The sequence below is a fragment of the Rhincodon typus genome, chromosome 2, assembly GCF_021869965.1.
Source record: "Rhincodon typus isolate 14 chromosome 2, sRhiTyp1.1, whole genome shotgun sequence".
Taxonomy (NCBI): Eukaryota; Metazoa; Chordata; class Chondrichthyes; order Orectolobiformes; family Rhincodontidae; genus Rhincodon; species Rhincodon typus.
The window spans coordinates 30,081,332-30,105,284 of NC_063333.1; the positions used below are offsets into that span (position 1 = coordinate 30,081,332).

The 23,953-nt window shown below is 40.7% G+C and overlaps 1 protein-coding gene across 1 annotated transcript in view; it reads left to right on the forward strand.

Annotated features, from left to right (window-relative positions):
* The first annotated feature begins 2,011 nt into the window (after positions 1 to 2,011).
* The window catches only part of LOC109934950 (integrin beta-1), an 83,771-nt gene continuing 61,829 nt past the window's right edge, over positions 2,012 to 23,953 (forward strand). The window contains exon 1 of the mRNA XM_020533631.2: positions 2,012 to 2,336. The gene's annotated coding sequence lies outside the window, so the exon portion shown is untranslated. The remainder of the gene's footprint in view (positions 2,337 to 23,953) is intronic.

Genomic DNA, 23,953 nt, shown 5'->3' on the forward strand with positions numbered 1-23,953 from the left:
GAACACAGCAGGCCAAGCAGCATCATAGGAGCAGATGCTGCTTGGCCTGCTGTGTTCATCCAGCCCTGCACCTTGTTGTCTCGGATTCTCCAGCATCTGCAGTTCCCACTATCTCTGATTCACTAGTTTGTTGTCTGGGCTGAAGTGAGAAGAGAGACTAGATAGACTGACAGCATTTTCTCGAGAGCAGAGAGAAGGATATTAGGGGGACTCTGATTGAGGTGCACAATGTTCTGAGGGGCATTGACAGGGTAGATAGGGAAAAGCATTTCTCCTTAATAAAGGGATCAATAACTGGGCAGCATAGGTTTAAGGTAAGGAGCAGAAGGTTTAAAGGGGATTTGAAGGAAAATATTTTCATTAAAAGAATGTGGGCATTTGAAACTCACTGCCTGAAATGTAGAAACATTGAAAACAGAAGCTGAAGTAGATCATTTGGCCCTTCGACACTGCTCCACCTTTCAACATGATCATGGCTGATCATCCAACTAAGGTTCCTGCTTTCTCCCCATACCCTTTGATCCCTTTAGCCCAAAGAACTATACTTAACTCCATGAAAACATTCAACCACTTTCTGTGGCAGAGAACTCCACAGGCTCACCACTCTGGATGAAAACATTTCTGCACATCTCAATCCTAAATGGCCTATCCCATACCCTTGAATAGTGATCTATAGTTTGCGACCACCCAGGCATCGGAAATATCCTTCGTGCATATATCCTGTCCAGTCATGTTGGAATTTATAGGCTACTGTGAGACACCCCCCTCCCCTTATTCTTATAAACGCCAGTGAATATAGTCCTAAGTGATCCAGTTTTTATTTGTCAGTCCTGCCATCCCAGCAATCAATCTGGTAAACCTTTATTGCACTCCCTCCATAGCCAGAACATCCTTCCTCAGATAAGGAAACCAAAACTGCCCAAATTACTCCAGATGTGGTCTCATCACAACCCTGTACAATGCAGCAAGACATCCCCTGCTCCTATACTCAAATCCTCTTGCTATGAAGGCCAAACGTACCATTTGCCTTCTTCGCTGACTGCTGGACCTCCAATGCTCACTTTCATTGACTCATGCACAAAGACATTCAGGCCTTGTTGCACCACCCCATTTTCCAATCTATCATTATTCATGTAATAATTCAACTTTTTGTTTTTGTTCCCAAAATGGATAACCTTACATGTATCCACATTATACTTCAGCTGTCATGTATTTGCTCACTCACACAACTTGTACAAATCACACTTAATTTGTGTTAAAGGAAGGAACCTTCAAGACAGATAAGAACTACTTAGATAAGTTCTTGAAACACCATGTTTTGTTGTACCTAAGGGTCTCCTTCCCTGCTGTAAAAACTCTTATCAGCATTTCCTAAATCAATAATCTCCACCATTTAGAGCATGGGCAGCAGTTGGGAACTGTCACGTTCAAGTTCCCCTTCATATCAGATGGCTTGCTGATATGCACTTATTTCTGCATGATCTCTAGGTCAAAATCCTGGAACTCCCTACCCAGAACAGCATTTATAGGAACAAACTCACCACACGGGCTTCAGCACTTTAAAAAGGTAGCTCACCCTCTCAAGGAACAGAAAACTAAGGTTGGCCTTGCCAGCTCTGCCCATGCCCTGTGGGTGAATTTTAAAAGTCTCCAAATTAAATGAAACAAGCAAAACGTTATTTTTGTAGTCTTTCAGAGATTTTATTTTCTTCCTTGTAGTGTTGAACAGGGTGTTCTTTGATGGACCTGAGCTGAATAGTTGAGGAAAAAGTTGTAGCTTTGCCAGTACCAGATGCCATCCAAAGTGCAGATCAGTGAAGCGGTCTTAGGTCACCCCTCCACTGCAGAACACCACTGCGCAATGACATCACCCTTCACTCACCGCCACGCCCACGCAATGACGTCTTCAGTCTGGAATGGGTTTCCGGGGCGGGGCGGCAGCGCTCCTCGGCTGAATTCGGAACAATTCGGCAATACCGCTCGACTGAGATTGGAAGGATTCGGAGCCGCGCATCTGACCTTGGGAATCATTCGGCGGCCCTGCTCGGCTGAGCTCGGAGCCGCTCGGCTGAGCGAGTGAGTGAGTGACTGACTGAGTGAGAGAGAGAGACGGAGAGACAAGGGAGCCGCCGCCACCGCTGGACGGAGCGACGTCCCGGAGAAAAGAAACGGAGCCTGGGCTAGAGGTGGAGGCTTAAAGAATAAAAAACACGAAGATAAAGTGCTGTTTGAAGCGTTAAAAGGAGGGAACGTCTGCAAAGCATAACCGCCGCCGGGGCCAGAATAAATCTTAACGGCTGTAAATATCCTTAGTCTGAGAGACTTTTGTGTTAAAGGTAAGCGGGACGGCCCGGAGATAAGCTTAAATAGAAAAGCCGGTGGGAGTCTGGCTGCTCTTCGCCGTCTTGTGTCTGCCCCCAGCCCCTGAGTTTGGGCGAGGGAGGCAGAGGTATCCTCAGAAGATTCTTTTTTTCTCTTCCTATCTCCAGCCGCAAAAAGGGCAGGAATGTAGTACATGTCCTATTTTTGGGTGGGGATACATGCAGCTATTTTAAATATATCTCTTTTTTTTCTCACACATGCACAGGCACGGAGGGACGGGGTGATAAATCTCCGAATGCTGTCGAGTCCAGTTTACTACTGGAACTCGAGAGGCAACTGTTTCGTGGACATTTTTGCTATTCAGAATTTGGGCATTTTTTGTCGGCCAGATTGAGCCTTTTACACCCTGTCTCCTCCCCACACGCGCAAAAAAAAACTCAGTGCCATGTAGAGGTGGTTTTCTTTTAGCTTTGATTTGTATTCTCGATCTCTACCTTCAGATACATAAACTTGAATGTTCTTAGTGGCAGCTAAACAACCAGAGTTTGTTCTGAAGAATGCTGCATACCTATCTGTTTTTTAGTGCCCCTAGGGCGTGTATATTGTTTTGCCTCGTCTTTTGTCTGAAAGTCATGGCAAGATGACTGCCGTTTGACTGCCTTTTATTAATCATCTCCGCTTTAACTAGTTGAAAAAAAAGTCAAACTTTGGACAGTTTTAGGGACATTTGGTTCTTTAAGATAGTGAAATACCCTGTGTTGTAGAGATGCTAAAAATGATAAAACAACAGGCGTTTTTAGGCTTTGTGCTGTGCAAATGATGGACTGCGACCTATTTATATTTCATATTCGCATATGTACAAATAAGGAAATGAGATTTAGCAAGATTTTGTTTCTGTATTAATGAGGAAGATTAATTTTATTTCAGTTTTAAAGATTTATTTGTGTTTAGAGAAGTGTGAATCTACCTTCCAAAATGGATCAGAAAACTTAGGGATTCAGTTTTACTATTGACTTTCTGTCCACAAACTTAGTTTAGGTTTCTTAGAATTTAACCCAAGAAAATATATAACAAGTTTTATAAAACATTGCTTGATTCTGCAGATACTATTGCTTTTTGCCACCTTATGTACTGTACTGTGCATTGATGAATGATGGTTGCTAGATTGAAGCTATGGAAAAAGTACTAGAATTACTGCATCATCTCTTCAATTAATTGATCTTGGCTGGAATGACAGTAAGAACAGTAGTATTGATTCTGTAACAAATAGAATTCCGGAGAAACTCAGCAGGTGTGGTACAACTAGGTTTCTCCAGCTTTGTGTATTTTCGATATAATGCTCAAGCCTGACTCTCAACTCCTGACTAATCCCAGCAGGGGTTCACCGATGATTGAATGACTAACTATTTTTTCCTTTACTAGCATGGAGTCAATACTCCATTCTGAAGAAGAGTTATACTGGACTCAACATTAACTTTGTTTCTCAGCCGATATTGCCAGATCTGCTGAGTTTCTCCTGCATTCTTTGTATTTGTTTCAAATTTCCAGCATCTGCAGTATTTTTAATTTTGTCTAGGTATTGTGTCTCCCTTTTTATTGATGAACTTACCGCAGCTCACCATCTCAACTTGTATATGAGTAGTCAGTTAGGGCCACGTGCCATAAGTGAAACAGTCATTGCATCACAAGTCAATATAAGAGAAATAAAAACACACGGATCAGCCGGCATCCACCTAAATACCAGAAAAGACCATGGCAAGAACAGCCCTATCAACCATGCAAAGTCCTTCTTACTAACGTGAGGGTTTGTGCCAAAATTGAGTGTTGGCCCGTGGGCTAGTTGAGTAATAGTCTTAGTCATACTCATGGAATTGTAGCTTATGGACAAGGTCTCGGATACCAGTGCACCACCACTGGATATGTCCTGTCCCACTGGCAGGACAGGCCCATCACAGATGATGGTATACAATGGGGCTAGTTTTTTCTTGGGAGTCCTCAACATTGATCATGAACTCAACAAAGTCTCATTGCATCAGGTCCAACAGAAACAAGGAAACCACCTGCTGATTGCTCTGCACTTCATGTTGAACCAATGACAAGGACATACTCTGGGCCAGAAACTTCAATATCTGTCACCAACAGTAGCTTAGTAGTGCCACTACTGACTGAACTGGTTGAGTTCAAAAGGACATGGCTGCTAGACTGGATTTGTTGCAGGTGGTGCGGGAACCAACAGAAAGGAACAACCAATCTAGTTTTAAAGGTAGGTGTGGGACCCTTAAAGGATTCATCTGTGGAATTGATAACGGAACAAGGAAATGACACATAATTTAAACCAATATTTTACATTGCTGTTCACAAAGGAGGACACAGTAAAAATCCCAAAGGTAATAGATAAGCAAGGTACTAATGGAGAGAAAGATCTTTTAAGTCTCTTTCACAAAATTTGAGGTATTTGGCAAACTCATAGGACTGAAGGTAGACATGTTTCTAGGACCCGATGACCTGTGACCTGTGTCAGAGGTTTTACGTGGATGCATGGTTGAAATATTCCAGAACTCAGTGGATTGGAGAAGGGTTTCAGTAGTTTGCTAATATGTTGCCACATTCAACAAAGGAGCAAGACAGAAAGCAGGAACTGTAGGTCCCTTGGTCTAACATCTGTCATTGGGTAAGTGCTAGCAACTCTACAATGAATGGATCAAATCTAATCTCTGCAGTTCTGTCACATCCAAATGTGAATGGCAATTGACACTTAAATAATTAATAGGAGGAGTAAATTCTTCAAATATCTCCATCTTAATACAAACATAGACAAGAGAGCTGAACTCCAGAGGTGGGGTAAGACTGACTGCCCTTGATGTTAAGCATGTACTGTGTGTGGGATCAGTGAACACAAACAAATTTTGAGTCTATGGAAATCAAACCTAAAGTATTCCACTGTGCAAGTTAGTACCTAATACAAAAGAGGGTTGTTTGTCAGTCACCTCAGTCTAGGTATAACTGCAGGAATTTGTTAGGGTTGTGTCCTGGGCCCAACCATCCTCTGCTGCTTCCTTCCTTCCATCATTAGGTCAGATACAGGGATGTTTGCTGATGATGCCACTATGTTCAACATCAGTCATGACTCAGATGCTGAAGTAGCCTTTGTCCACGTGCAGCATGATCTGGGCGTATTTTTTTCCTGGCTTGGGCTGAGAAGTGGCATACACAATTTGGTGTATGTTAAGAGTATATAGAATTAAAATCCCATGCCTTTTTATATATTTACAACAGAAAATTATCTCTGCTTTGGGTGTCTTGCTACAGCTGTTCATAATCTAGGATATCAGTCAGTTATTTTTTGCATATATTTTCCGTTTATGTCTTGAAATACCTTGTGCTATAATATTACCTGGTAAATGTTTTTACAATATATTTTATAATGACTAACAAAAAGCTTAGGCTTAATCAAAGTAAAAAGAGCAAACACCAATTTGTTGGATAAAGCTAATGTCATGTCTATATCGCAAAGGTTCCTTTCTATATATTTCTGTCAAGCATTATTGTTTGACTGGGTTATTGGGTAACCTGCTGATAGGTGGACCAGTATGCTATTGCTTAGGTTTGTTGGGGGGCCTGCCTAATGTTTGATGTTTAGTCATTTCAATGAGACAAGAAACCACCTGATCCCTTGGGTGATGGCAGGGGAGAAAGAATTCCGTAACATCATTTGGAGATGAACAGATTTTGCTTGTGTCCTGGCAAATGTTTGTCCTTAACTGTTGATTTGATGAATCCTGCACTTCCCCACTTGCATTATTGTCTGCATCCGTAAGTGCTGTTGTATTTAGTCACTTTAGCCCATGCCTTTCACATAGTCTGCATCAGAAAATTAGATCACGTAGGATTCCGGCAGAGCTTACCAACTGGATACAAAATTGGTTTGACAGTCAGAGACAAAAGGTGGTTTGAGGGTTGTTTTTCGGACTGGAGGCCTGTGACCAACGGTGTTCCGCAGGGATCGGTATTTTCTACTTTTATTTGTCACTTAGTAACGATTTGGATGAAATTTTAGGAAATATGGTTAGTAAGTTTGTGTATGACACCAAAATTGGTGGTATAGTGGACCGTGAAGAATGTTAAGATTACAAAGAGATCTTGATCAATTGGGTCAATGGGCTGAGGAGTGGTAGATGGAGTTTAATTTAGATATAGGCAAGGTACTGCATTTTGTTAAAACATACAAGGGCAGAACTTATATAATTAGTGGTAGGGGTCTGGGTGGTGATATAGAACAGAGACACCTAGGGGTTCAGGTACATAATGCATCTCATGTAGACATGGTGATTAAGAAGGCATTTAGCACATTCGTCTTCATTGCTCACTCCTTTTGAGTATAGGAGTTGAAATGTCATGTCATTGGTGAGGCCTCTTCTGAAGTATGCAGTTCTGGTCACCCTGCTATAAGAAGGATATTTTTAAATTGGAGAGGGTTCAGAAAAGATTTGCCAGGAATGGAAGGTTTGAGTTACAAAGATAGGTTGGGACTCTTCACTGGAGCGTAGGTTGAGGAGTGACCTTAAAAGGGGTTTATAAAATCTTGAGGGACGTAGATTAGAAGAATAACAAGGGTTTTTTTTCCCTAGGGTGGGGGATTTCAAAACTAAGGGCCATATTTTTAAGGTGAGGAAAAAGATTTAAAAAGGACATGAGGGGCAACTTTATTTTTAAACAAAAACGGTGGTTTGTGTGTGGAATGGACTGCCAGAAGAAGTGGTTGATGCAGGTACAGTTACGATATTTAAAAGACATTTGGATTAGTACATGAATAGGAAAGGTTTAGAGGGATATGAGCCAAATGCATATCAGTGAGATAACAAGGTGTAGAGCTGGATGAACACAGCAGGCCGAGCAGGAAGACTGACGTTTCGGGCCTAGACCCTAGGCCCGAAACGTCAGCCTTCCTGCTCCTACGATGCTGCTTGGCCTGCTGTGTTCATCCAGCTCTACACCTTGTTATCTCAGGTTTTGCAGCATCTGCAGTTCCTACTATCTCTGCATATCAGTGGGACTAGTTTGGTTTGGGAACATGGTTGACGTGGACTGTGACTCTGACTTATTGGACTCAAGGGTCTTTTCCGTGTTGTATGACTGAGTCTTAGCCATCAACGTGTTTTTTCATGTTTTGTTGAGAAAAGTGATAGGTCACGAGCATCAATGAGATAAATAAGAGTTGGCCTATTGCTAGAATTGATTGAGAAACAAGTGCTGGCTGGTTCAACTCCTTTAATGCTTTTTGACTATACCTTAGGCAGATGTGAAAGGTTCCTGAACAGACATTTTGAGCTTTTGTTGAATTGTACGACAAAAAGATGGCACCTTTGATTCTGCTGCTCTCCTTTATTACATTGATCTGTCAAAACCTGAGGTATTCTCAAAACTTTAACCAATGATCAACTCACTCAACCGTAGTTGGTCAAGGCTTTAGAGTTCTGTGTCACTGTCTAATAGTCTTCCAAACTCCACACTGAAAAAATTACGGCTGCTTAAAATGTCTGCCACCACATCCTTCCTGTCCTTGATAATCTGTCAACTTTGTGTCCTGCCAAATTAGTTTCCATCTCAGCCCATGTCTTCAATCTCCTAATGTTAGTCCGTATGTTCATCTCTCATCTGCTGCACTTGGGCAGAACAATCAACTGATATCACTGGTCTCTCTAATTCTTCACCTAAATACCTTCACTGCTTAAATTCTTCACCCCTTCAAAAATTTCAGAAGCCACCATCTTCAAACAGACCTTTTGTTCATTTTCCTCTTATTTAAATCCTGAAATGGGAGTAATATGTGTAAGATCACATTGATCATTCACTTTTTGTTGCCAAAATTGTAGTGGAGGGCTTTTTCTTCAACTGCTGTAGTTTTTGTGTTTCTATGATAACATTAGATTGGGAATTAATGGCTAATGGCAAATGGCAATGATTAATAGAAGGTAGGGTTTGTTGTTAATGTGTAGTTGCTTTCTTTTCCTTCATCTTGCTGGCCAAAATCTATGATAAAGATATTTTGTAAGTATGTTCGTTCTAAGTGAGTTGAATGCTCCAGGTGGAAAATAAAACTGTAAAATTATGCATTTGAGCAGAGTTAAAGCTTCAACAAATTGCTTTTAAACCGGAGTCCTAATGTTGCTTTTACAATTCAGCTGCTGCAATTCCAACTGTAGCATCAGTAGTTCTAGTTTTGCATTTCTGCATTAACTTTCCCCAACATCAAGCATCATTGATGACCAGAAATTTGAAGTCATGCTGCTGATCTTGCTCTGCAATTAGATTAGTCACTGTAAAATGTGAAATAGCTCAGCAATGTAACGTGACCATTGAGAAAAGTGGACAAGCACATGGCAGATGCTGTACAAGTGATGGAATGTGATGTTGTACACATTGGTGTGAAAAATGGAGAAAAGTGTTATTTAAATGGCAATATGTCGGGAAATGTGGATGTACAAAGGGATCCGGTTGTCCTTGTACAATAGTCAATGAAAGTAGACAGGCAGATGTAGCAATCAATTGGGAAGGAAAATAGTATATTGAACTTCTGAACTCAAATCCTGTTGCAATGAAGTAGGGATATCTTACTATAGTTATACTGGGCTTTGGCAAGACCATACCCAAAGTATGGTGTGCAGTTTTGGTCTCCCTTCCTAAGAAAGGATATACTTGCCATGGACAGAAGGCAGTGGAGGTTCACTAGGCTGATATCAGGGATGGCAGGAATGTCCTATGAAGAGAGATTAGTTTGACTGGGCCAGTTTTCAGTAGAGTTTAGAAGGATGAGAGGGGATCTGATGGTAATGTATAAGATTCTATCAGGGCTAAACAGGCTAGATGCAGGAAGAATGTTTATTTTCCCTGGTTGAGGAGTCTAGAACAAGGGGACACACTCAGGATATGGTGAAGGCTATTTAGCACTGAGATGAAGAAAACTCTACATTCAAAGATTTGATTTGATTTATTGTCACATACTGATATACAGTGAAAAGTATTGTTTTGATTGCTAACTAGACAAATCATACCTTACATATCTACATCAGGGTAATTGAACAAAATGCAGAGTATAGCGTTACAGCTACAGAGAAGGTGCAGAGAAAGATTAACTCTAATACATGAAGTCAGTGCATACGTCTGATAACAATGGGGAATCATGGAATCCCTACAGTATGGAAACAGGCCATTCAGCCCATCGAGTCCACATCAACCCTCTGAAGAGCAGCCTACCCAGACCACCCCATCCCCTGTAACCCTGAATTTCCCATGGCTAACCCACCTAGCCTACCCATCCATGGATGCTATGGGCAACTTAGCAAGGCCAATCCATCTAACCTGCACATCCTTGGACTGCGGGAAGAAACTGGAGCACTTGGAGGAAACCAAGCAGACACAGGGAGAATGTCATTTAAGGGTGGAATCGAACCCGGGTCCCTGGTACTGTGAGGCAGCAGTGCTAACGACTGAGCCACTATACTGCCCTGTTCTTAAACCAGTTGGTATGTGTTTTCAAATTTCTGCGTCTTCCAAGTGAAACAGAGTATTACCGGGGTGGAAGGGGTCTTTGGCTATGTTGGTTGCTTTCCAGAGGCAGCGGGAAGTACAGACAGAGTCAGTGGAAGGAAGACTACTTTTTGTAATGGACTGGGCTGTGTTCACAAATCTCTGTAATTTCTTATGGTCTTGGGCAGCGCAGTTGCCGTACCAAGCTGTGATGCATCCTGTGGAATTCTGCACCACGGAAGGCTGTAGAGGTCAACTCACCGAATATATTCAAGAAAGAGACACATTTTTAGATTTTAAAGGCATTACGGAGAATGGGGAGAAAGCAGGAATTTGATATTGAGGTAGAGGATCCGCCATGGTCACGTTGAATGATGGAGTAGTTTGGAAAGTCCCACTGGCCGCCTCCTCCCAGTTTCTATGTAGATGTGACCAAGTGGCATGCATAAATTGAGTTATTGTTGTGCTTCAGATGTGTTGTAAAGTATTGAGGTTTAATCAAATTATCAAAAACATTTTCCTAGTTATGTTTAACTGTCATTCGGGTGACTTGAAGATTTGTTTTTGAAATATGATATCCTGGTTCCACTCGGACTTTATTGTTAAGTATTTGCAAAAGTGCTCATATTAGACCATAAGATATACGTGTAGAATTGCCATTCAGCCCATCAAGTTTGTTCTGCCATTTGATCACAGCTGATGTGTTTCTCAACTCAATTCTCCTGCTTTCTCCCCATTACCTTTGATCCCCATTACTAATCAAGCATTTATCTATCTCAGTCTTAAATGCTTCAAATTAAAATAAATTAAAATGCCTCATCAAAATATTTATTTTGCCTTAGCTTGTAATTGTGTATTTTTTATCTAGTCTCTCTCCTAGCTATGTTCTCTTGTCCAGATAAATTATTTCAGCCATGTTTTCTATTCAGTTCTCACCATCGTAATCATTGTTATTTGTAATTCCTGCTTAACGAATGAATTGTCCATCATTTTCTTTAATTTTCTTCTACTGACTAGAAAATATCAGTTTTACCAAAGTGTAGTTTTCCACCTCTGATTTGTTGATGATCAATGTGGATGTGGTGGACCTTTGTGTCAAATGCTTTGTTTTATTCCACAGTACTATGAATGAGTGCACCACCAGCTAAGGGTCTTTATCTAAAAGGATGCAATATTCATAAGAAAATGGGTGAATTCCTAACACACAGATAAAAACATATAGCCATTACAGAGGCATGATTGCAGGGTGACCAAGCCTGGGAATTGATTATTTGATATTTCAGAAAGACAGGAACCTAGGAAAAAGAGGTGCAGTCACTCCAATAAGGATGCTGTTTGTACAGTAAGGAGAGATGACCTTAGCTTGAAAGGATGAGATGTGCAACTGATATAGGAAAAGTAAGAAGTCACCTATGGGAGTAGTTTACAGGTTCCAGATATACAGGATATAGTAGTGGGGGGTTTTGAGAAACATGCAGTAATAATCATGGGTGGTTATAATCTACATGTTTTGGATGGATCAGGTTGACAAAAGAAATCTGGAAGATGAGCTTATCAGAAGTTTTTGGGACATTTTCTTCTAGCAGTATGTTCTAGAGCCAACCAAGCACAAGATATTCTAGATCTGGTAATGTCCAATTAAAATTGGATTGATTGATTATTTCATAGCCTTGAAAAATAAGGAAATAATTTGCATTCTGGATGGCATAAATAATATCTCTCAAATAATTGCAAATCTAAGGCAGGGAAGATCTTACAATCACCTGGAAAAGGTACAGTGAAAATTATTTGAGCTAAAAGCTGATAAGTCCCCAGATCCTGGTGAGCTTCATCCTAAGGTCTTAAAGAAATGATTCTACAAATACGTTAAGGGCAAAAGAATAACTAGGGAGAGAAGGGGACCCCTTAAAGATCAGCAAGGCCACCTAGTGTGGAACCGCAGGAGTTGGGGTGTATACTAAACAAAATAGCAATATCTTGAAAAATGTACATATTACAGAGGAGGTGGTGCTGGATGTCTTAATGCATAAAGGTGGATAAATTCCTGGGGCCTGATCGGGTGTAGCCTAGAAATCTGTGGCAAGCTAGGGAAATGATTACTGGACCCCTTGCGGAGATATTTGTATCATCGATAACCACAGGTGAGGTGCCAGAAGACTGGAGGTTGACTAACATGGTGCCACTATTTAGGAAAGGTGGTAAGGAAAAGCCAGGGAACTATAGACTGGTGAGACTGACATCAGTGGTGGGCAAGTTGTTGGAGGGAATCCTGAGGGACAGGATTTACATGTATTTGGAAAGGCAAGGACTGCTTAGGGATAGTCAACATGGCTTTGTGTGTGGGAAATCCTATCTCATTTACTTGAATGAGTCTTTTTGAAGAAGTAACAAAGAGGATTGAGGCCAGAGCGGTAGACCTCATCTATATGGACTTCAGTAAAGCACTCGACAAGGTTCCTCACGGCAGACTGGTTAGCAATGTTAGGTCACATGGAATACAGGGAGAACTAGCCATTTGGACACAGAACTGGCTCAAAAGTAGAAGACAGGGTGTTGGTAGAGGGTTGCTTTTCAGACTGGAGGCCTGTGACCAGTGTGCTGCAAGGATCAGTGCTGGGTCCACTGCTTTTTGTCATTTTACATAAATGATTTGGATGTGAACATAGATATGGTTAGTGTAGTGGACAGCAAAGAAGGTTACCTTGAAGTACAACAGGATCTTGATCAGATGGGCCAGTGGGCTGAGGAGTGGCAGATGGAGTTTACTTTAAATGTGAGGTGCCAAATTTTGGAGGGGCAAATCAGGGCAGGACTCATACACTTAATGGTAAGGTCTTGGGGAGTGTTGCTGAGCAAAGAGATCTTGGAGTGCAGGTTCATACTTCCTTGATAGTAGAGTCTCAGGTAGACAGCATAGTGAAGGCAGCATTTGGTATGCTTACCTTTATTGATCATTGCATTGAGTATAGGAGTTGGGAGATCATTGCGGTGGTACAGGACATTGGTTAGGTCACTTTTGCAATACAGATAGTTCTCTTGTAACGCGATAGTTACGTTCTTATGTGATCTTGCGCTATAGAAAATCACATTATAGGGAAATCGCTACAGAAAACTGCTATATCTGTACAGCAGCAAGTTCGCGTTATACAAACAGCATTTGCCATTAATCAATCGCGTTACAGCCAATTCGCGTTAATGAAACATGCGTCATAGCAGAACTACCTGTACTGCGTGCAATTCTAGTCTCCCTGTTGTAGGGAGGATGTTGTGAAACTTGAAAGGGTTCAGAAAAGATTTACAAGGACGTTGCCAGGGTTGGAGAATTTGTGCTATAGGGAGACGCTGAATAGGCAGAAGCCAGGCAAGTTGGACCGAAGGGTCTGTTTCCATGCTGTAGAGCTCTATGACTCCCCTTTTCAAGAAAGGAAAAGACACAAAGTAAGAAACTAAAGGCAGTCAGTTTAACATAATCTGCGTACTGTAAACCCTTAGCAGTGATGTCAAAGAAACTATTTTGCTGCAGACAACTTTTGTTTAATTATCAATTTTTTTTTTGAAATTGAACTGCAGGGGAAACATTGAGTTAGTCTGCTAGGTCACGTGCACTGGAAGCAAGTAGTTTAAAAATATTGTTTGCTAACATTATCTTTGGTCAAATTAGAGATTTGGAAGCTCTCTGCATTTCACCATATGCTTCACCTGATAAAGGAGCAGCACTTTGAAAGCCTGTGATTTCAAATAACCCTGTTGGGCTATGGCCTGATGTTGTATGACACCTGACATTTTTCATCATATAGAAAGTACTGTTTCAGGCAACCACAAAACTCTTAGAAAAGTTTAGTTTTATTTAGAATCCAAAGTCTGTTCTTCTGGTGGTATATGTAGGACAAATACTTTTTAGAAGAACTGTTGTTTTTCAAGCCAGATTAATGGCTGTAATATAATCGGTGTTTCAATGTTCCGTGGATACCTTGTTTCATAAAAAGGCAGGAAGGTATCTTTATCTTCCTTTTTCAACATTATTTAGTTACTTAGTGTCAAGTGAAAAATTAGGTAAATTTTGTTTTTTATGGTGGAAATGGATGAGATTGGTGTGGCAGTGGAATCAGACTTCAGTGTTGTACAAAGCCAAAATGCTGAAAATACTGAAACAGAAAAAGCTAGAAACACTCAGCAAATCTGGCAGCATTTGTAGAGAGAGAAATAGTTAATAAAATGTTTCTATGCTAATATTTTACAGGGTTGACAGCACGAGTCTCTGAGGAAATAAGCCTGTGCTTTGCAGTTTCACTCTAGTAACACTTGCTTGCTTTTCATCACTTTGTGCTGCAATTGCTTTCTGCAAATAAAAAAAGAAGAACTGGCTGTGAAAACTACAAATACACCAGTTTACAGATCAGAGAAGGAAAGTACAGTCATTCCTCTTTATCCACAAAATCAGTATTTTTGCAAATTCACCTACTTGTGCCAAAAAATAAGTAACCAGTTAATCAACATCTGCAGGCAAAAATTTCATATCTGCGACCACTTTCGCGGGAACCCAACAATAATTTTAAGCAGTAGGCAGCCATAGCATCTCATGGGAGATGCTCAGAAGCGAATGTAAGTCCAAGAATCATGGGATTCTGACAATGCAGAAAGAGGCCATTTGGTCCATCCAATCTGCTCTGACCCTCCAAGTAGCATACCACCTTTCCTTATCCCCATAACCCAGGTCCCTGGTGCTGTGAAGAAGCAATGCTAACCACTGAGCCACTGTGCTGTAATTTGCTGTTATATGGTATGGTTGATGCATTTTGAAATGGTCTAGAGGAAAAATGAAAAATATTAATTGTCGAATCTATTTAATTGTCTAATTTGTTGAATATTAACTTTTTTAAAAACTGTAAGTACAATCATTCCTCCCTGACTGAGTTCCATTCCTGAAAACCCCCACTAATGATGAATTAGTGAGTGCAGAGCTTAAATACTTATGGTAAAAATAGGGATAGGTTCCCCGACACCAAGACTATGATTTTTCGTCTTATTATTTTTGGATTAAAATAATACATGATACTGACGTTGTTAAAACTGAAATAGAATATTTAGAGAGTTTGGTAGACTCATTGCCGAATTCATGGCCTACAGCACTAGCCGACATACCACTTTGCAATTTATCTAACACTTTTAACTTTTTTACTAAGCTTCATCATCACCTATTTGTGCTTAGGCACACTAGTGTGGGTACCTGCTTGCACGCCCCTCCCCTAACCCATGCTTGAATTCTCTGAGCATCTCCCTCCCTCTCCCTTCTCTTGCATTGTCTCATTGACGTTTGTTGTGCACATCTTGCTCTCCCCCTCACCCTTCTGCCCTTTGCGTTATTGTGATGGCTCCCAAGCGAAGTGGTTGCGCTAGCGTGCTTAAGCGCAAGAAGGTGGTGATGAAGCTTAGTAAAAAGGTGAAAGTGTTAGATAAATTGCAAAGTGGTATGTGGGCTAGTGCTGTAGGCCGTGAGTTTGGGATCAGTGAGTCTACTGTACTCTGTAAATATTCTGTTTGTGTTAACATACTGATATTATCATTTATTATTTTAGCCCAAAAATAATGGGCGAAAGTCATAATCTTGGTGTCTGGGAACCTAACTTTATTTTCACTTAAGTGTTTAAGCTCTGCGCACACGAATTCATCATCACTGGGGTTTTTCAGGAACGGAACTCTCTCGGATATGGAGGAATGATTGTATATTTTTAAAAAATATTTTTAATATTTAATAGATTAGACAATCAAATAGGTTGGACAATTAACATTTTCACTTCTTTAGACAATTTCAAAACGCATCGATCATACCACATAACAGCAGATTACGGCACAGCAGCTTAGTGGTTAGCACTGCTGCCTCGCAGCGTCAAGGGACCCGGGTTATGGAATAGGGACGGGTGGTATGCTATTTGGAGGGCCAATTGGCCTCTTTCTGCATTGTCAGGATTCTTTGATTCTAGGTTATTAATCTTACCAATAAAACCAAAAGGCTAAACTGAATTTGAAAAATGTGAATTAGTGTCAGGCAAACATCAGAAATGTGATTTTTATTTTCCCTAGCTAATGCTCTTTTACAGAGTAGATTGAACTTTTCACCTCCATGTGGCCTATTTCTTTATCCTTGCACCGTATGGCTGAAATAGCGCTATGTCCTCCTTGTGCCCCGGAGCAGGAAAAAATTAATCACTTTTCCTTCCAATGTCCATTTTTCTTGTGCCTTAACATAGTATATCTCCCATTCTTGCCTTTCCTTGAATTTTCAACCTGTCCCAGAAATGGAGATAATCCCTAATATTCCGTATAAGTGCACTGACTCCTGCAGCTACTTTAACACTCTCACACATCCTGCTTCTTGTAAGGGCACTTCTATTACCTCAGTTCCTCCTCCTCCACCATGTCTATTCAGACAATGCAACCTTCATTGTAGAGCTTCTGATCTGTCTTCCCTTTGCTTTGTTCCACAATTCCAACTACTGTTTGAAGCTGTTGTCTGCCCAATCTAATCATTCACTTTTATTCTCCATCGTTCCTACTCAGTTCTAAATCACAATGTTGTTTGAATTCATTCACAGAAGTGGGTGTTACTGACTAGGATGGTGTTTTATTGCTCATCCCCAATTGGCCTGGATATGGTGGCCATGAGCTGCCGCCCTGAACCATTGTTGTCCTTGTGTGCGAGAAACAGCATCTTTCAACTGAACATTCTACAACCTTCTAGCCTCAACATTATTCAACAATTTTTGATAGTAACCTCCACCTCCATTGTTTTATTCTTTGGAGTATTTTCTTTTGTTTCACTCCTATTTCCTTGGTTTTTGAACAATAGCAATTTAGACACTGATCCCAGCACTGTTCAAGTATGACTCGCTCTCAAATATCCCCATCCTCAATGATGGGGAAGTCCAGCGCATTAATGCAAAGGAAAAGGCTGAATCATTCCCAGTGGTCTTCAGCTGGGAGTGCGGAGTGGATGATCCACCCTCCTCCAGAGGTCCCCAGCATCACAGCTGCTGGTCTTCAGCCAATCTAATTCACACCACGTGATATCAAGAAGCAGTTGGAGGCACTGGATATTGCAAAGGCTATGGACCATGTCAACATTCCAGCAATAGTCCTGCAGAACCATGCTCCAGAAAAAAATGATTTTTCAGATTAGGTGATCGAAATGTGAAAATGGCAGAACATCCCAGCTACTGTCTTTTGAAGTCTGCCAGGAGACACACCATTGTTCTGTCGTTCTCATGTTTCGATCACTTAATCTGAACTATCAACTTCTTTACTCCACCAGCATCCTACACCTACCACCCCACCCCAGTCCCTCCCCAAACTACAGCATAAATGGTGTCCCCTCCACACTTTACTGCAGCTTCGAAGAGTCATCTAGACTTGAAACATTAGCTTGCCCTCTCTCCATGGAAGCTGTCTGACCCACTGTAATCTCTAGCATTTGTCGTTTTCAGTACAGATTCCAACATCTGCAGTAATTTGTTCCTACATTCTGGCACAACAAGGAAGATAGTTGTGCTTTTTGGAGATCAGTTCCAGGTAATCTCTGCAGGGTATGTATTTTTAATCAGTCCGTTCAGATGTTATATCATGCCTCTAGACCACCCAAACCCAGACCGCTTTACTCAAAAGTATGGATGATCCGACAATCTTCAGCTGCTTCATCAACGACCTCCCTCCGCCATCAGGTCAGAAGTTCGGATGTTCAGATGGTCACACAACATTCAGCCGTCCATATCCAAATGCGCAAGACTTGGGCAATATTTAGGCTTTGGCTGAAAAGTGGCAAATAGCATTCATGCCGCACAAATGCTAGGTGATGACCATTTCTGGTAAGAGATAATTTAACCACTGACATTCATGGCATTACCAACACTGAACACCACCTCTTTCCCCCTCCCCACTCACCCACACAACACCTCACTCCTAACATCCTGGGGGTTACCATTGACCAGAAGTATCTTAACATCCATGGTAGAGGGAGTGAATGTTTGAGGATGTGATGCCAATCAAGCTGGCTGCTTTGCCTGGTTAGTGTCAAGATCTTGAATGTTAGAGCTGTACTCATCCAGGCAAGTGGGATTCCATTCCCCTCCTGTCTTGTGCTTTGTAGGTGATGGGCAGGCTTTGGGGAATTAGGAGATGAATTATTCCTAGAAGATTTCTCACCTTTGACCTGCCTGCTCTTGTAGCCACCTTACTTAACATGCCTAGTCTCGTTTAGTTTCTTAGTCAAAGCGCCTCACTTCCTTTATCTCAAATTTGAACTTTGAATCAACAGTTAGATATTTTCCATTGTCCACTTAACCAAAATTCCTCATTGCTGGCACAATTTTTGTGAATTTCTTTTGCCCCTAAAGTTAGGGTCTGTAAATGTGAAACAAGTCATTTAGTTCAGCTATTTTGTGTCTTATTGGTGCTCAGTAGCAGGTTAAAAGCCTGTAATTTGTTTTAATTCAAATGTGCACCTTGAAAAATAGTGTAGCTCTGAGTTAACGTTGTTTTGAGGATGTCATCTCAAATATCATATAATTGACTGGACATTTTTATATCTTGAACATTTTTTTAAAAAAAAGCAATTTGGAAAGCCCGAAACACTGGGTATGGCAACAGAAACTGGAATTAGAATTTTAAAAACTTTGAAAGGTCCCATGATCCAATTTATGTAAGCAATAAAGCTATTAAATTTGGTCACTGACAGAGGGGTTTGCCAGGAGCAACAGCCTTTGCCCTCTCCCTCTTAGACTGAAATCTCTCTTTGAAAGTTGAAAACTCACTGGAAGACTGCATCACCCTGAGTGGAGGGTTCTTAAAGGGAGAACTCTTCATTGCTGCTACTTATTGCCTCCAGGAAAAAGGAAGTCAGCTGGCTATACCAGATGAAGAAATAAAAATGACATCGCTAACAGCTTGTGAACAAAGTGGCTATAGCTACAGACCAATTTTTGACTAATCTTTGAATTTTATTTCTAAATTTAGCTTTTAGTTGGTGACAGTACTTAAGTTTATATTTTCTTTTGGCAACCCAGAGATTGTGTGCTTGCTTTTTTCTCAACAAGGGTAGTTTTATATATTGCTAACCTTTCAGTAGTCTTTTGCCGGAGTATACTTTGTTTGCGTTAAAGTAGATATGTATTAATAAAGGCACAAGGCTGACTAATTGCAGACATTGAGCTAATGTTGCAGAGTATGTCTTTGGCAATATCATTTCCCCATACAGTCAAACTTTGCTGTGACCATAAGCAGTCAAGGAGTGGGAAGATGTTAGCTGCAGACAGCATTAACTAAATCAGATGACCCCCTTCAAGTGTTAGAATTGTAATGTCGCTGGAAAATGTATAAATGAATTGTACCAGATCCTTTTCAAGCGCTTCTCATGTTATTTACAGTTGTTCAGTTCAATTATTTCTTGTCTGTTTCCCTTTTGATCTAACAGGATGTGGTTTGTGCACTAAAGTGGTAAACATTGATGGATGTACTTGATATGTATATAATCTTGGGATGCAAAATGTAATAAAGCATTCCCTAACTTTGTTTAATTTTTGCCGGAGTATTTTAATCTTTTAGGAAAGAAGGTTAATAAAATTCACCCAAAATTTATTTGACTGCTTTATTTAAATTTTTTTGTATTGTCTTTTTAGCTGGAAGAAAATGTAAATCTAGTGGGAAAATGGTTTTACTACTCATCTGTTACTTAAATGTTTACATAGGCAGAGGGTCTGTAATGCTGTCATTTTAAAATGGATGACTATAATTCCAGTCGTTTTAAAGCTTGCCACCACCCAGGACAAAGCAGCCTGCTTGATTGGCAATACATCCATTCTCTCCACCACTGATGCTCAGTAGTAGCAGTGTGTACTATATACGAGATGCACTGCAGAAATTCACCAAAGATCCTCAGACAGCACCTTCCAAACCCACGACCAATTCCATCTAGAAGGACAAGGACAGCAGATATATGGGAACACCACAACTTCAAGCTCCCCTCCAAGCCACTCATTATCCTGACTTGGAAATATATCACTGTTGCTGGGTCAAAATCCTGGAATTCCCTCCGTCATGGCATTGTGGGTCAACCTATAGCGCATGGACTGTAGTGGTTCAAGAAGGCAGCTCGCCACCACCTTCTCAATGGCAACTAGCAATCGGTAATAAATGCTGGCTAGCCAGGATTCCCACGTCCCACAAAATAATTAGATGAATTTTTTCTAAAATTCATCATGTGTCATTCCAGAAGAAAAGGCTAATTGCACCCTGACTGTTTGGAAAATTTTACTTGAGTGGGAATCTGGTCTCCACTTCCCGGTCTGATATTTCTGTGAGGAAACCAAATTGCTGTTCAGAAGTAAAACCAACCTATCCTGTACTGTAGGGAGGAATGGGAGTGTCTATAAAAACATTAACTTGGGAATTGTTGGCTTCTTGATGAGTCAAAATTTCTTAGAGACCTCTACAAACAAGTTAATTTAAAATGAGCCTGATAAACCTCAGGTTCTGTAAGAATGTCAGCAAATAATTTGTCTACCAAATCAGTGACCAATTCATGAGTATTGAGAATCAGGTTAGGAAACATTAATTTCGCCATCTAAAAGAAAGGATGCTTAGATCGCTAAATTCAATAATCAAAGATGCTTCTGTTTTGTCTGGATGATTGTTTATATAGTTAATGAATAATTGATTGGACATGTGTTATGAATGACAGGCTATATAAATATTGTGGTGACAAGAATAGGTGAGAGGTTAAGAATCCTGCAGCAGGTACTTCACCTCTTGACTCCCAAAAGCATGCTCACCACCTTTAATGCAAAAGTCAAGAATGTGATGGAATTCTTCGCTTTTCCTGGATGAGTGCAGCTCCAACAACACTAAAGCTTGACAATATCCCAGACAAAGCACCATGGTTGATTGGTACCACATCTACAAAATTCACACACCGCACCACTGATACTTAGTGGGTACTATTTACAGGATGCACTGCAGAAATTCACCAAGGCTCCATCCAAACTCTCGTGTTGCAGATACATGGGAATGTGCAAGTTAAAAGCTAAGTATTGCAGATGTTGGAAGTCTGAAATGAACACAGAAAATGCTGGAGAAACAAAGTAGGTCTGACTGATTTGGGGAGAGAGAAACTGAATTAACATCTTTAGACCGAAAAGACACTTCAGAAAAAAAGAGGGGCCAGGCCTGCTGAGTTTAAACAGCATTTTCTATATTTTTTCCACGTGCAACATCCATGCAAACCATTCACCATCTAGACTTGGAAATACATTTCTGTTCCTTCGGTGTCTCTGGGTTAAAACCTTAGAACTCCCCCTCTAACAGTGGTATGGGTGTACCTACACCACATGGATCACAGTGCTTCAAGAAGGCAGCTCATCACCACCTCGAGCAACTAAGAATTCACAATAATGTTGGCCCTGTCTGTGGTGCTCTCATACGATGAATGATTTTTGTTTTCTTTTAAATATCCTTGTGGGTTGCACTTGTAATGAGGAAAACAACCTTAATAAGTGCTTATATAGATGACACTGTGTGGAACTGGAGGAACACAGCAGGCCAGGCGGCAGCACCAGAGGAGCAGGAAAGTTGATGTTTCGGGCCAGGACGTCCTGACCCGAAATGTCAACTTCCAGCTCCTCTGGTGCTGCCTGGCCTGCTGTGTTCCTCCACGTCCACACTGTCATCTCTGACTCCAGTATCTGCAGTTCTTGCTATCTCTTAATAGGTGTTTATAATGGGCATCATTGTAATTTGGAAGATGTTTAGTATTTCTATTAATCAACAGGAGAACACATTTCAGTGCAAAGTATAAGTCCAAGTAGGATGCCATTTACACAACCTGATCACTGGAGCAACAGAAATGCGCTACAGTTTCTTGTTCTGTGTGCATCAGTAGGGTGAGGGGTTATTCCTGAAGTTTTGAGAAAAATGCTTCTCATTGGCTAATTGAGCTGTGAAGGCAAGAAATCCCTGAACGATATAGGAGATGGTTAAAGGAAATCTATCCAGTGTTGAACAGTTTTTAGTTAATTAGGGTGGTAAAGTGTCAAAATAAGCCAAGTACAGGTGAAAAAGGAAACTGAGCAAATATAATGACAGGATGTTGAGTTCACCATTTAATTCAGCTTGGGTGGGATTGTCTGTAGACAAGGATGTGGCTTTGGTGTTTGCTAAAACTAATCTGGCCAATGTACAATTGAAGGAAATTGTAACTCCTCTATACCTTAATGTCAGGCAGGCAGGCAGGCAGGCAACCCTGTGTGTGTGGATGTAGAAATCTTTTTTTAAAAATTCTATTGCAAGTTTACTTTATAAGTGGAGTATGGATTGGCAGAAGAAAAATACATGCCGAAGTAGATTTATTTTAAAAATTTCTATTTAGTTATGATTTTGTAATAGCTTTGGACACTAATTGAAAGAGTTCAGTAGTTTTAACCAGGAACCTGTACTGGATGAAAAATTTGCGGGAGTGATTGCAATAAAATAATTGAATTGAAGTTATTGTAAATTTTCAAATTGTTGTTGGCCAGGAAATAGCTAAACTGTAACAATGCTTTTGTAAGCTCACAGGAAGTTGAGCTCAATAGATTTTTCTGTCTAAAGCTGAAAAATAAAAAGCATAACCAATTAGTTTTGTGTTGAAGATTGCTTCCTATCAATTCTTGGCCAAGCTAATTGAATTCTTTTAGATTTTGGGTGTTTATGACTACTGTTGCACAATATAGGCCGTTGATCATTCATAAGAAATTTTGAAATAGTTCATTAAGGGTGGTACGGTGGCTGAGTGCTTAGCACTACTGTGTCACAGCGCCAGGGACCCGGGTTCGATTTCACCCTCGGGCTACTGTCTGTGTGGAGTTTGCACGTTCTCCCAGTGTCTACGTGGGTTTCTGCCAGGTGCTCTGGTGTCCTCCCACAGTCCAAAGATGTGCGGGTTAGATGTATTGGCAGTGTAAAATTACCCATAGTGTTCAGAGATGTGAAGGTTAGGTGCATTAGGCATGGGAAATGCAGGGATAGAGTAGGGAGATGGGTCTGGGTGGAATGCTCTTTGGAGGGTTGGTGTGAACTTGTTTGGCCGAATGGCCTGTTTCCACTCTGGGGATTCTACTCTAAGTTTAAGAAGTAGCAGTTTCAATATTTACATTTTTTAGTTAAACAGAAAAGGTATACAACTTGTGACAATTGAGGATGGTTGACTGATAGATAAAAGATAAAGTTGTCATGGTTCCAGAGGACCATAGGGCTGCTGTCTGTCTTTCTCTAAAGAGAGAGTTGGTGGTTTAACCTGAGGATCACCATGCCTCAAATGAGGGTCATGGTTGAGAAGGTGGGACCTTCATGGTGACCTCAGTTCACTGATACCAGAGGATTAAAAGGCAGTTAGCATGGAGTGTGTTGATCTCATTAAAATTGTGAATGCAACGTCTAATGTTGCTAAAGCGTTGTAGACCTCTTCCTTTGGTTCTCTTGATCCATCTTCCTGCACAAGATTGTCCCCTATAAGTCTGGCCCTGAACACTTGTTGATGTACACTGTTTTTGGGTACGGCAATCTACACGGTGCCAATGAGTGCTGGACAACTACTCACAATTTTTAAAAAACCTTTGACCCCTTGCTCTACCTTCATCTGAAGGTTAGTTTACATTCTTTTTGGGAACAAAACTTTTATTTTCCTAAATACTACTTTACTGAAGCATACATATGGGTGCCAATATTTATTTAAAACCAGCCTTTGGAGTATAGTGACTTCAGTGGTATTTATTGTCACTTTCCTTTCAGCATTTTGTTGAAAATTGTGTGGGGAAAGTAATAGCTGCTGTGACGAGCTTTCATGCTGCACTGGAAATACTGGAACGTTTCAGTTTTAAAGGGACTACAAGTTTCAGCATTTCTCCAACATGTTGCTCTCCAATTAGCTTTTTTGAAACAGAAGTTAAAATGTATTGCTGTGCTCTACGTGGAAAGATTTGGATGCATATAGAACCTTTTCAAAATCTCTGCATGTTTTTACAACTAATTACTTTTTGAAATGTAGACACTGGTAACAATAGAATCATAGGAACCAAGGCAA